Raw genomic sequence first — 12,102 nt, 5'->3', positions numbered from 1 at the left:
AATATAGGCTTGTCAGTGATGCGTAATGTTATCTCAGTGTTCGGTACAACTATCGTGACTGAAACATGTCCCGTCATGTCAGTAATGATTCTAGCAGTAGTTATAGGATACCTAAGAATTTGTTGTAGGTTTATGTTTAGTGCAGTATGAAAATGTTTTATGTTAAGCAAAAATAAAAAGCAAAAATAAGAGATCAGATAACATCAATTACAGTATTAATAGTCTTGAATCATGCATTTGCAAGATGTAAACAGTATTGTGTCGGTATTGTGTTACCATTCATCTTCATGCAGTTATAACTGGGATTTTTACACTACTTCTTAATCAGTAACATACAAGTAAATCAGGTGTAACTTAGTGTTAGCACGTTAACTGTAACACCTGCGTACATAGTTTTTAATAACACAATAATCCCAGCCAACATTTGTATGCCGGGCCCATATGGGTTTGAAATGTGCTGAAAAATGGGCCCCATGTAGGATTGTCCACGGGTTACATAATGGCCCCATGTTAATTGCCCAGATGAATTTCATGTATGATTGGACTTGGTACTAGGTGGGACCCAAGTGGGCAACATGCACAAGACCCATCTCGGTCCCAACTTTAACCCAGTTGATATTTGTATTTGGGGCCCATGTGGGTTTGAAATGAGCTGAAAAATGGGCTCTGTATGGGATTGTCCGCGGGTTACATAAAAACCCCATGTTAATTGCCCAGATGAATTTCATATAGGATTGGACTTGGTACTAGGTGGGACCCAAGTGGGCAACATGCACAAGACCCATCTCGGTCCCAGCTTTAACCCAGTTGACATTTGTATGTGGGGCCCATGTGGGTTTGAAATGGGCTGAAAAATGGGCTCTGTATGGGATTGTCCGCGGGTTATATAATGGCCCTGTGTTAATTGCCCAAGTGGATTTCATGTATGATTGCACTTGGTACTAGGCGGGACCCAAGTGGGCAACATGCACAAGCCCCATTTCTGTCCCAGCTGCTAATATTTGTATGTGGGGCCAATGTAGGTTTAAAATGGGCCGAAAAATGGCTCTGTATGGAATTGTCCACGGGTACCATAATGGCCCCATGCCAACTGCCCACATGGATTTCATATAGGATGACACTCATAAACAGGTGGGCCCCAACTGGGCTACATGCACAAGACCCATCTTGGTCCCAGCTTTAGTTTTTTTGTGGGTACTACAAGGTTACTACATGGGCTGAAATACGGGCTGTAAGTGGGTTTGTCCAGGGGTTCCATGTTGGCCCCAGCAACTTGCTCATTTAGGTTGTATGCAGGATTTCACAGGGCTTTAGGTGGGGCCCAACTAGGAATCTCATGCATTTGGCCCAACTAGGGATCATCTGGGTTCCATCTAAATGAGTAGCAACACCACACAAACAAGTTTTAAAGCATTAGAGCACACAATGAGATTTAAATCTTTTCAAATTTCAATTTTATTGAAATTACCCATTATATTATGCTATATTCTGAAATTCCAGAGACAATATTTAAAGAAGCAGATTTATGTCAGATTAAAGAGTATCTCTTTAAAGTTATATACCTAATTGTTAAAATACATATTTTGAAACTGTATTCGACCCAGTCTTTACTGAAATCTTTGATCAGGAAATAAAAGGGGACAGTTAGAAGAAGCAGCAACTATACAACTATACATTTACAGTACAGCTTACACTGCAGACAGTCATTTGTGTTTCTTGCCAGTTGATTTGTGCAGTCTTCTTAAGAGCCTCTGCAAAACAAGAGGGTTTTTAGAGATTAAGATTTTAGAGAAATCATGTTACTTACACGTCACAACACCTTATGAAAGAATAACAACTTTTACTCAGGATAAAAAACAAAAACAGCAAAAAACTTCAATTGGAATGGTTATGGTATTGGAATGTCACTGGAAGGGCATTTGGGAAATCAATAGAGAATTACTGTTTATTTATTCAGATTATTCTGATTTCATTATGTATTAATAAAATCAGTTTATAAAGTATGAATATGCGATGTGTTTGAAAGAATCAATTCATTCAATGATCCAAGTTAACCATTAAAACAAAGTATAAACAAAAATAATAATAATACATTGTCTCAAGACTTTTGTCATTTTAATATTAGGTAGTTTCTCACAATCAGATTATCAGTCCATGATAGAATGAATGGGGAGAAAAAATGATACATACTAAAGTATTTTAATTATTTTGATTGCTAATGATTTATGATTGCTTTTAAACGTAAAAATATAATAAAATATTTTTTGGAAAATAATTGAGGTGATCACATGTGTGGATGATTCTTAAATTTCCAGGACCTAAATAGGTACATTTAAGTCTGCTTTTTAAAACAACGGAGGATGGTTAGTTTGTGACAACAGCAGGAAACTGCATATTCCTGCAGTGTGTGCACGGCAAAATATTAAAATAGATTTTAAGCTTGTGACTTTTAAATGTGCATCAATCCGATTACTTAGCATTCATGTAAAAACTATGTTCAGATTCATCAATCAGAATGATTTCATTCTGATCAAAACAAAAAATGTCCATGTAAAGTGGCTACTGACGCAGATATAAATGTTCACTGTGATCTTACTTGACAAAGGTTTAAGACAAATGGTTGTCATTTAGGAAAATATTGCGTGGGTATTTGAATCAAGATCAAAATCTTTCAACAACTGCAGCTCTAATTTCTGATAATATGTGGCTCTGTATATTTCTGATATTTAGAGATAGAGAAACATTGAGCTTAATTCAAAATCCTAACTACACATTGTATCAAAGGAGTAGTTCACTTTAAAATTAAAATTAGCCCATGATTAATTCACCCTCAAGCCATCCTAAGTGTATATGACTTTCAGATGAATACAATCAGAGTTATATTAATAAAAACCCTGACGCTTACAAGCTTTATAATGGCAGTGGATTACAACCATCAGATTGAAGCTCAAAAAAGTGCATCCATCCATTATATAAGAACTCCACAGGCTCCGGGGGGTCAATAAAGGCCTTCTGAAGCAAAGCCATGAGTTTGTCTAAGAAATATATTCATATTTAAAACTTTATAAAGTAAAATAACTAGCTTCCGGCCAAACGAACATACGGATTCCACTTAAGGGTAAAGCGCAACTTATGCGAGTAATGCAACGTACTGTTGATATTTACGCTACACCATGATGCACTACGCTACTTCTGACGTCACAAGTTGCGTTTTATAAGCAAGTAGACTGCGTTTGGCCGGAAGCTAGTTATTTTACTTTATAAAGTTTTAAATCTGGATATTGTTCTTACAGAAAACTCACCCGGAGCCGCGTGGAGTTTGTTTACGATGGATGGATGCACTTTTTTGAGCTTCAATCTGATGGTTGCAATCCACTGCCATTATAAAGCTCAGAAGCGTCAGGGTGTTCATTAATATAACTCTGATTGTATTCGTCTGAAAGAAGAAAGTCATATACACTTAGGATGGCTTGAGGGTGAGTAAATAATGGGCTAATTTTCATTTTTAAAGTGAACTACTCTAAGTAAATTATGTAAATTCTAATGTTTTAAATTTTATTAAATTAAGTAAAATCAAAACACCTCACACATAACAAAAGGTCAATGGATCCATACCAGAAGTGACAGTGCAGTGATAAAGAACAATCCTCCACCGAATTGCCAGTAATCATCTGGATCCTTGGTCAATCTGGGGTGGGGTGGAGTGGGCTGATAAGTCCTTAAAAAGATAGATTTAATTTGTACCATTACTTTAAACAATATTAAACAAAGCATATTTAAATTTTACAAACATTTGCCATTATAAAACATTCAGACAACATGAACAAATGGTCCCCAATAGGTCCCTAGGTGCCACAGAAAAAACAGCTGCCCACTGCTCCCGGTGTGTGTTCACAGAGTGTGTGTTCAATACTCACTGTTGTGTGTGTGTGCACTTGAATGGGTGAAATGAAGAGCACAAATTCCGAGTATGGGGACCCCATACTTGGCTACGTCACGTCATATCACACAATTGTAGCTTTAAAAAAGCTAATTGGTACACCAAAATCAAACAAACAATTACAATTAATAATTTTACCTGTAGCCACATTTATCCTGTTATGACACGTCTGAGGGTCTTTCCCTGATGTTCTTCAGTGAACTAAATAAAGGACTGATGATGGTGACATGTTCTCCTTTCTTTGTCCCTTTATAGGAAGAAAGACAAAAGGATAAAAAGTTACTCAGATTTGTCACTGGTAGAGGAAATTACTTTTGATGATGAGAATAATACTTTTAACTAAATAATATAGGCTATTAATCCCAATGTGAGGTTTAGAAGCAATGGTTAAAATTGACTAACATCTTACTGAAGTTGATAATAGTGGTGGATTTGTCTCTCTTTTGGGTGCCTGTTCTCGCCAAAAAATCTGCTTCCAGTGCTTGATATTATATATATATATATATATATATATATATATATATATATATATATATATATATACTCAGAAACTGGTATCTACAAAAACATAAGAGATTTAGACCAATAATATTTCTTAACTCTTCTGTAGATTCCAGTGTTTCAGAGTGTAAATGACTGTTTTATCAGTCACTTTACTCATTCGGATGCTTCTTCCCTAGTAAAAAATAAAGTAAATAACAAACCTATGCAAAAATATATTTAAAACACATTTATTTTATACTTATTATACTTCAAATAATTAACATGTTTATTGACACATCACCTATGACTTATATTGAATTTATAATTAAACTTTATTTGGAGCATTTCTTTAGTACACAATACACATTTTTTTATATTAAGACAAATATTTTTTTAAATAGGCCTATCACTATTAATAAAGTGTACCTAAAGTATGCTTGCAATAGTTTCACTTTAGTAATCAAATACACTTAATCTCAGCACTACTTCCAGATAACTAGAGTGCATTAAGTACAACATTTGTTGTTCTTATTGACTTTAAGTATATCATTTAGGATACCAAAGTACAATTGCAGGGTATTTATATTAAAGGGATACTTCAGCTCTGGGAACATGAATGTGTATTTAATAGTGATCATTTATATAGTAGAAATGTGAAATTATTTTTTAAATTGAAGCATTCTAGACTGAGAAAAGGCAGAAAATGTATTTTTTACTCATGTGGCTGAAAGACAACAACTCCCAGAATGCACTTGCTTTGCTGCCCTTACGAGGCCAGGCCACTCCCAAACCACGCCTACCGGTTACAGGCGGCAGTATCCGAAAAATTTCTCCACACATTCTCTAGGCTAATACATACTCTAGTAACAGTAAAGGTTTAAAGGTTTATAAAAAGAACCACAACCGATGGGAGTTATAACTTTTATATTAACTTAAAATTAATATTAACACTTTTACACTCAAAGCTCTTCCAGAGCTTCGGCTGTTTCCTTATATTCATTCACAGTATTGTCAGTCAGGAGCTGGATATTTCCGTCTGATGTCCTGGACAACACAGGTGGGCAAAACGAGACGATAGTCTTTACCAAGTCGCTCGCCTTGCTGGAACCATTCCATAAAGTGACGATAGGCTGTTAGGCGATATTGTCTACAAAACAGTAAGCACAACGTTAGCAATGCGAACTATTTGCACACAGTATACTATCATAGATGTAAATATAACAACAATAGCTCAGCTGACTAACGTTACGAGGGAAGAACATTGTGATAATGCCGGGTGTCCAAACTCTGTACATTACGTCTTGGTAAAAAAAAGAAAAACAAACCAAATAACGTTACTCACTTTACACTAAGCCGTCCGTTTGTCCCTGCGGGCTTTGGCTGGCGTTTCCAATTTATCTCGTCCAGAAGAAAATGGGATCGTTGAAATTCGCGACAGCAATAGGACTCTCTATCTGTTTCCATAGGCGCACAGCGTGAGCACTGACAGCTCCAGTCCGCCCCAGCTGGAGTCTGGCCGGGCTCGAGTCAGGTCTTGCTCCCCTGCTGCAGCAGCTGCTCCGGCCGCATCTTGTTCCTCCATCTCCCGCAACTGTTCATCGCTGTATTGCGGCTCGTACAGGTAGCCGCGAGCATCAGATTCGCGCAACTGATCTTCGAAATCCCCTTCTGTCATTTCAACTTCTAAACTAACGTTACCTTCCGCTATCGTGATTAGCCCACTATACAAACTTTATACACAGAGCAAGAGCCTGTTAGCTTAGCTTCTACAGAAAGATGGCTGACAATATCTTACTTTCTGTGAGTGAGATCCCGCCCCATATGGGCGTAGTGAAAACATGCGGAACTAGCTACTAGTACTGGCTGTAGTTTTAAGCCTCTGGCCCAAAAATCCTCCGATGACGCAAAATGACGATTTTTGCGTCATCGGAGGATTTTTTCCAGACTAAAAATACATAAATCTCTCATATCAGGGGGAAATGAGGGGGGGAAGCAAGGCAATTCGAAAATACTACTGGTTTTCTATTAATACAAATCTTAATGCTAAATCCTGAAGTAACCCTTTAAGTACATAAATATGTAAATGTCTTTGTAGTAAACTTAGCATAAAATAAATGTTTCAAATATATTTTAGTATTTTTCTTCACTAGGGTTTTCATGTGTTTGAATTTTAAACTAGCTGACAACATTGACATCAGAGGCTACAACATTAAATATGTGCTAATACGCTATATTAACTATATTAACACTCTCATCCACTTATTGTAATACCTAATCGTTTAAATATGAATTGATCTCTATTTGTCTAAAATGATAGTGAAAAGTGTTTATTTTACCTGATATGCCAATATGTTTGCAGGACCTCACATATCCAGTCCGAGTCCGACCTTCCTCTGTGTTCACATTTCAGCTTATGTTCTCCTCCGTTTACATTTCACAACGCAAATTAGTTCAAAATAAGAATTTTACAGGCATAAGGATTAAGGAAAGACTGGGTAATCTTGCCGAGCAGTAGCACACACACGTCGTCATCAACTCAAACTGACGACGTATTTTCAAAAATGACCAGTAAAAAGGCGCACACAGTTGTCATTGGCCAGTTACGTAGATGACAGTCAGATTAACCAATCATGACCAAAGAAGGTGAAACAACCAATATCAATTGTTTCAGCGTGGTAATGGAAAAGTTTACTTTTCTTCTTTTCTTTCTATTTTTTTATTTATTTTTTGAGAAATGTGTGTTTAGTTTTATATGCAGACTATATTATTTGATTAGTTGGGCAAATAGTGTTTTGATGACAGTGTGCGAATAAAAATGCAATCCTGCGCTTTAGGCACACACAAAATTGTAAATCCAAACAAAATCACACATAGCAAAAAAGTTACTGCTGCACTTCTCTCTTGAGATTGAAATTATATCCATTATTATTATTATTGTTAATAATATGATTATATTTTCACATAAATTTAGATTTTTGAAGTGGTGTTTGAGCAAAATATCGTACAATGCTAAAATAATAACAAAAATAATAATTAGAAATAATAATAATTAAAGCTGCAAGCAGCATTTAGCGGTGTTCAAGCAGTTAAGGCCTTTAAGGCCGTTAAGCACAAAAGCATCAAAAGACATTAAGTTTTATGTAGCAAGCATTTAACCACTGACATCATAGATGGAATAGACCATGTTTTAGCATGATTTACCATGATATACCACATTTCAGTTTGATTTTTCTTGATTTACCATGTTCCAGTATGATTTACCATGTTCCAGTATGATTCACCATGTTCCAGTATGATTTACCATAGTTTACCATGATATACCAAGTTCTAGTATGATTGACCATGATTTACCCTGTTCTAACATGGTTTACCAGAATTGAACACATTCTAGTATGATTTAATATGATTCTAACATGGTTTACCATAATTTACCATGATTTATCTTAGTTTACCTTGATTTACCATGTTATAGGATGATTTACCATGATATAGCACATTCTAGAATGATTTACCAGGATTCTAGCATGATTTACCTTATTTACTATGATTTACCATGTTTCTGGTGTTATTTACCATGATTTACCACGTTGATAGACATTATGTGAAGCATCAGAACAATTGAAGTGATAAACTCTGACAAAATATGATTGTGTTATAATAGTAATTGTTATATAAGTGATTTATTATTGTCTATATATATGAATGCAAAAGCACATGTGAAAAGACTATTAATAAGTAGAGAGGGCAATAGAAGACCACTTACTGACTCACTTTCATTTTGAACACACTTGATTTCACCAGTATTCTGCACTAAAACAAACCAGTTGTTAACTATATTATGCATGCTTACACACACACACACACACACACACACACACGGGATATGTTATTGTGAAAATCTATTTTAATGGTATATAAGCATTTTGACAGTTATAGCGCCACCTATGGTCCGATCTCCATGAAACTCTGCATGCTTCTTCACCATGTCATGACACATGTGCTCATCAGTTTTTGTGAAGTTCTGAGTTTTTATTTATGATTTATAGGCTTTTGAGTGTATTTTGACACGCCCCCTTTTCTAAACGACCCTGTTACAGTGAACCAAAGGGCAAAGTTCAACTTTTTTTTGATAATTATTGATCTAGAGAGTCCAGAGAATTGTCCTAGACTGGTCTGGTTCCGATCAGGCAAAAAACCAGGGACTAGTTCGCAAAAGTAGGATTTGGACAAAATCGGCCATAACAAATTTTTTGTTGCTGAAATCGAGAATCCGAGATATACATCTTGTCCATCTTGAGCCAAGGACAAAATCCGACATAACTTTTTTTCATTTTGCTTAAATCGAAATCGGTCTATGGGTTATGAGCAATTTAGCAATTACAATAGGTTTTCAGCACTTCGTGCTTGAACACCTAATAATTCAAAGGTTATCTATTTCTTGAAGACATGACATTGAAAAAAAACATTAAGCATTAAACGTTATATTAAACGTTACACCCTGTCTGTCAACGTTAAAAAACCCAACTGACATTATTTCAACTATATTTTAACTTTGAGGGTCAGTCATGTGCCAACTACGACTGAAAAGAAAAGTCTGTACTGTTGACCTCAAAAGAAAACACAAAACACAATATGCTAAATGAATGAAACTGCACTTTATTCTGTATTCTTGTATGCTGCAAATATGATTTCTGAATCTACATTGGATTTTTCCTTCAAATCATGAATTTTCATTATTTCTTTCTTTACTTGTGCTATTTCATCATCTGAACTGATGTGCCCCTTTTAATAAACAAACCCTAACCCTAACTCCAATATTCAAAATCTCTAGAATTACATTGTCACTAACCGACTGACCATAGAACTCTGGAGTATCTCCATTGAATAAGGGCATATAGCTGTTGTGGGGTTTGATTTCTTCTACCCATCTCTAAGCCATTATATTTCCATTATTTTGATAGGTAATTAGCTTCTGTAACCCGTTCTTCATATTGTACAGTGACCATTTTCTGGATATTTTGAACCATTTGTATATATTTTAAAATAACTATATGGATATAAGCATTTGCAGTAACTGACAAAATCAGACAACTAAAAAGTTTACACTTTGAATATTTAATGTCAATGACTAGGGTTGGAACTAATGTCTGCTGAACACCAACACTCCAGGACTGGATTTGAAGAGGCCATGGCCTATACTGTACCCACATACACTATATTGCTTGGGACACCAAAAGTATTGGTCCAAAACAGTGAATTCTGGTGTTTCAATCACTTCCATGGCCACAGTTGTATAAAATCAAGCACCTAGGCATGCAGACGCTTCTACAAACATTTGTGAAAGAATAGGTTGCTTTCAGGAGCTCAGTGAATTCAAGCATGGTACCAGGTTTCCACCTGTGTAATAAGTCCATTTGTGAAATTTCCTCACTACTTGTTTTAATGATTGTACAGATATGTTATTTACAAGTGTATAGTTTATGATGTAATTTACAGATGCACCATTTATATTTATTACATAATTCATAATTATATATCCCCGATTATACTTGTATGTATTTCCCCATTCAGGACCCATATAAAGATTACCTATGTGGGTACTACCTGCGCCAATGTAGGCAGCCTATATGGGACTGATTGTGTTTGTCCTTGTCTGACCCATATGGTTAATCAAAGTGGGCCCCATATGTTTTTCCCATTCATAACCCATATAGAGATTACCTATATGGGTACTGCCTTGGGCCCATGTAGACAGCCTATATGGGACTGATTGTGTTTGCCCATGTCTGACCCATATGGTTTATCAAAGTGGGCCCCATATGTTTTCCCCACTCATAACCCATATAGAGATTACCTATGTGGTTACTATCTTGGGCCCATGTAGACAGCCTATATCGGACTGATTGTGTTTGCCCATGTCTGACCCATATGGTTTGTTCAAGCGGGCCCCATATGTTTTTCCCATTCATAACCCATATAAAGATTACCTATGTGGGTACTAGTTTGAAGGCAGCCTATATGGGACTGATTGTGTTTGCCCATGTCTGAACCATATTGTTTATCAAAGTGGGCCCCATATATTTTCCCCATTTATAACCCATATAGAGATTACCTATGTGGGTACTACCTTGGGCTCATGTAGGCAGCCTATATGGGACTGATTGTGTTTGCCCATGTCTGACCCATATTGTTTATCAAAGTGGGCCACATATGTTTTTCCAAGTCATAACCCATATAGAGATTACCTGTGGGTACTACCTTGGGCACATGTATGCAGCCTATATGGGACTGATTGTGTTTGCCCATGTCTGACCCATATGGTTTATCAAAGTGGGCACCATATGTTTCCCCCATTCAGAACCTATATTTAGATTACCTATGTGGCTACCACCTTGGGCTCATGTAGGCAGCCTATAGGACTGAATGTGTTTGCCCATGTCTGACCCATACGGTTTATCAAAGTGGGCCCCATATATTATTCACATTCATAACCCATATAGAGATTACATATGTGGGTTCTACCTTGGGCCCATGTAGGCAGCCTATATGGGACTGATAGTGTTTGCCCATGTCTGACCCATATGGTTTGGTCTAGCGGGACACATATGTTTTCCCCATTCATAACCCATGTAGAGATTAACTATCTGGGTACTAGCTTGGGCCCATGTAGGTAGCCTATATGGGACTGATTGTGTTTGCCAATATCTAACCCATTTGATGAACCCAAATGGGCCCCACTTGTGTTGCCTATTTTGAGCCCATGCACTCATTTCCCATCAGTGACCCAACTAGGACCCATATAGGGAGCCCACCTGTTTTTGCCCATGAGGGACCTTCTTAGCTGACCCAAGTGGGCACCAGAAAAGATGCCCATTTTGGGACCATCCCCACTTGGTACCCACGTAGCCCAAGAATAAACCATGTGGGGCCCACATATACATGTTGGCTGGGAACCATAACGCGTTGTTCATTATAAACTTGGGATTATAAATTATATTGAGAACGTCGTAACGTTACATAGAATACATGCCGTAATGTTACCTGAGTGTAAACATTAGCTGCATTCATCGTGAAGCCTGCAAGCGATTTGCAAAGATTAATATGTATCGTAAAAGGTTAATAAAACGTTATACTCACTTCTTCAGGAGGTGCAGCAGGAACACGAACAGTTGGTAACGATTCCTTTTTCAGGAGCAGCTTCTTAGCAAAACCAGCTTTTTACTGACGCTCGTTTAAAAAGCAGTCTGGTGAGAAATGATTTGCGCAAACATGAACGCATTTACGTTGATCGTGAGGAATATTCCCATCGTAAACAAAACTCAGCCACTGCGTCTTCAGCGGTTCAAATTTAGGAACATCAAAATGATTTTTGTGTTAGTTATTGCACCCAAGAACAGAACAACACAATCGCTTAGACGCCATTCTGCTCCAGTGTATCAATAATGACGGACTACGATGACAGCTCGCTCAGGGCGGGGCTGTGTTGAAACACTGCTGTCAATCAATAACCGTGGGAGGGGCGTCACGCGCCGTGTGACGTCACACGGTGAAACGGCTCGATTTGAGACAGGGGAATACATATAAGGAGATTAAAACAAAAGCACTGGATGGATTTTTATCATTATATGATGGTTGTGTACAGGCACTGCCAACACACACTGCAGTACAATCAACTTGTA

This window comes from Siphateles boraxobius, unplaced genomic scaffold (assembly GCF_051911475.1).
Source record: "Siphateles boraxobius isolate OS27281-9 unplaced genomic scaffold, OSU_SipBor_1 6, whole genome shotgun sequence".
Classification (NCBI taxonomy): domain Eukaryota; kingdom Metazoa; phylum Chordata; class Actinopteri; order Cypriniformes; family Leuciscidae; genus Siphateles; species Siphateles boraxobius.
Note: the sequence above shows the minus strand (reverse complement) of the source record.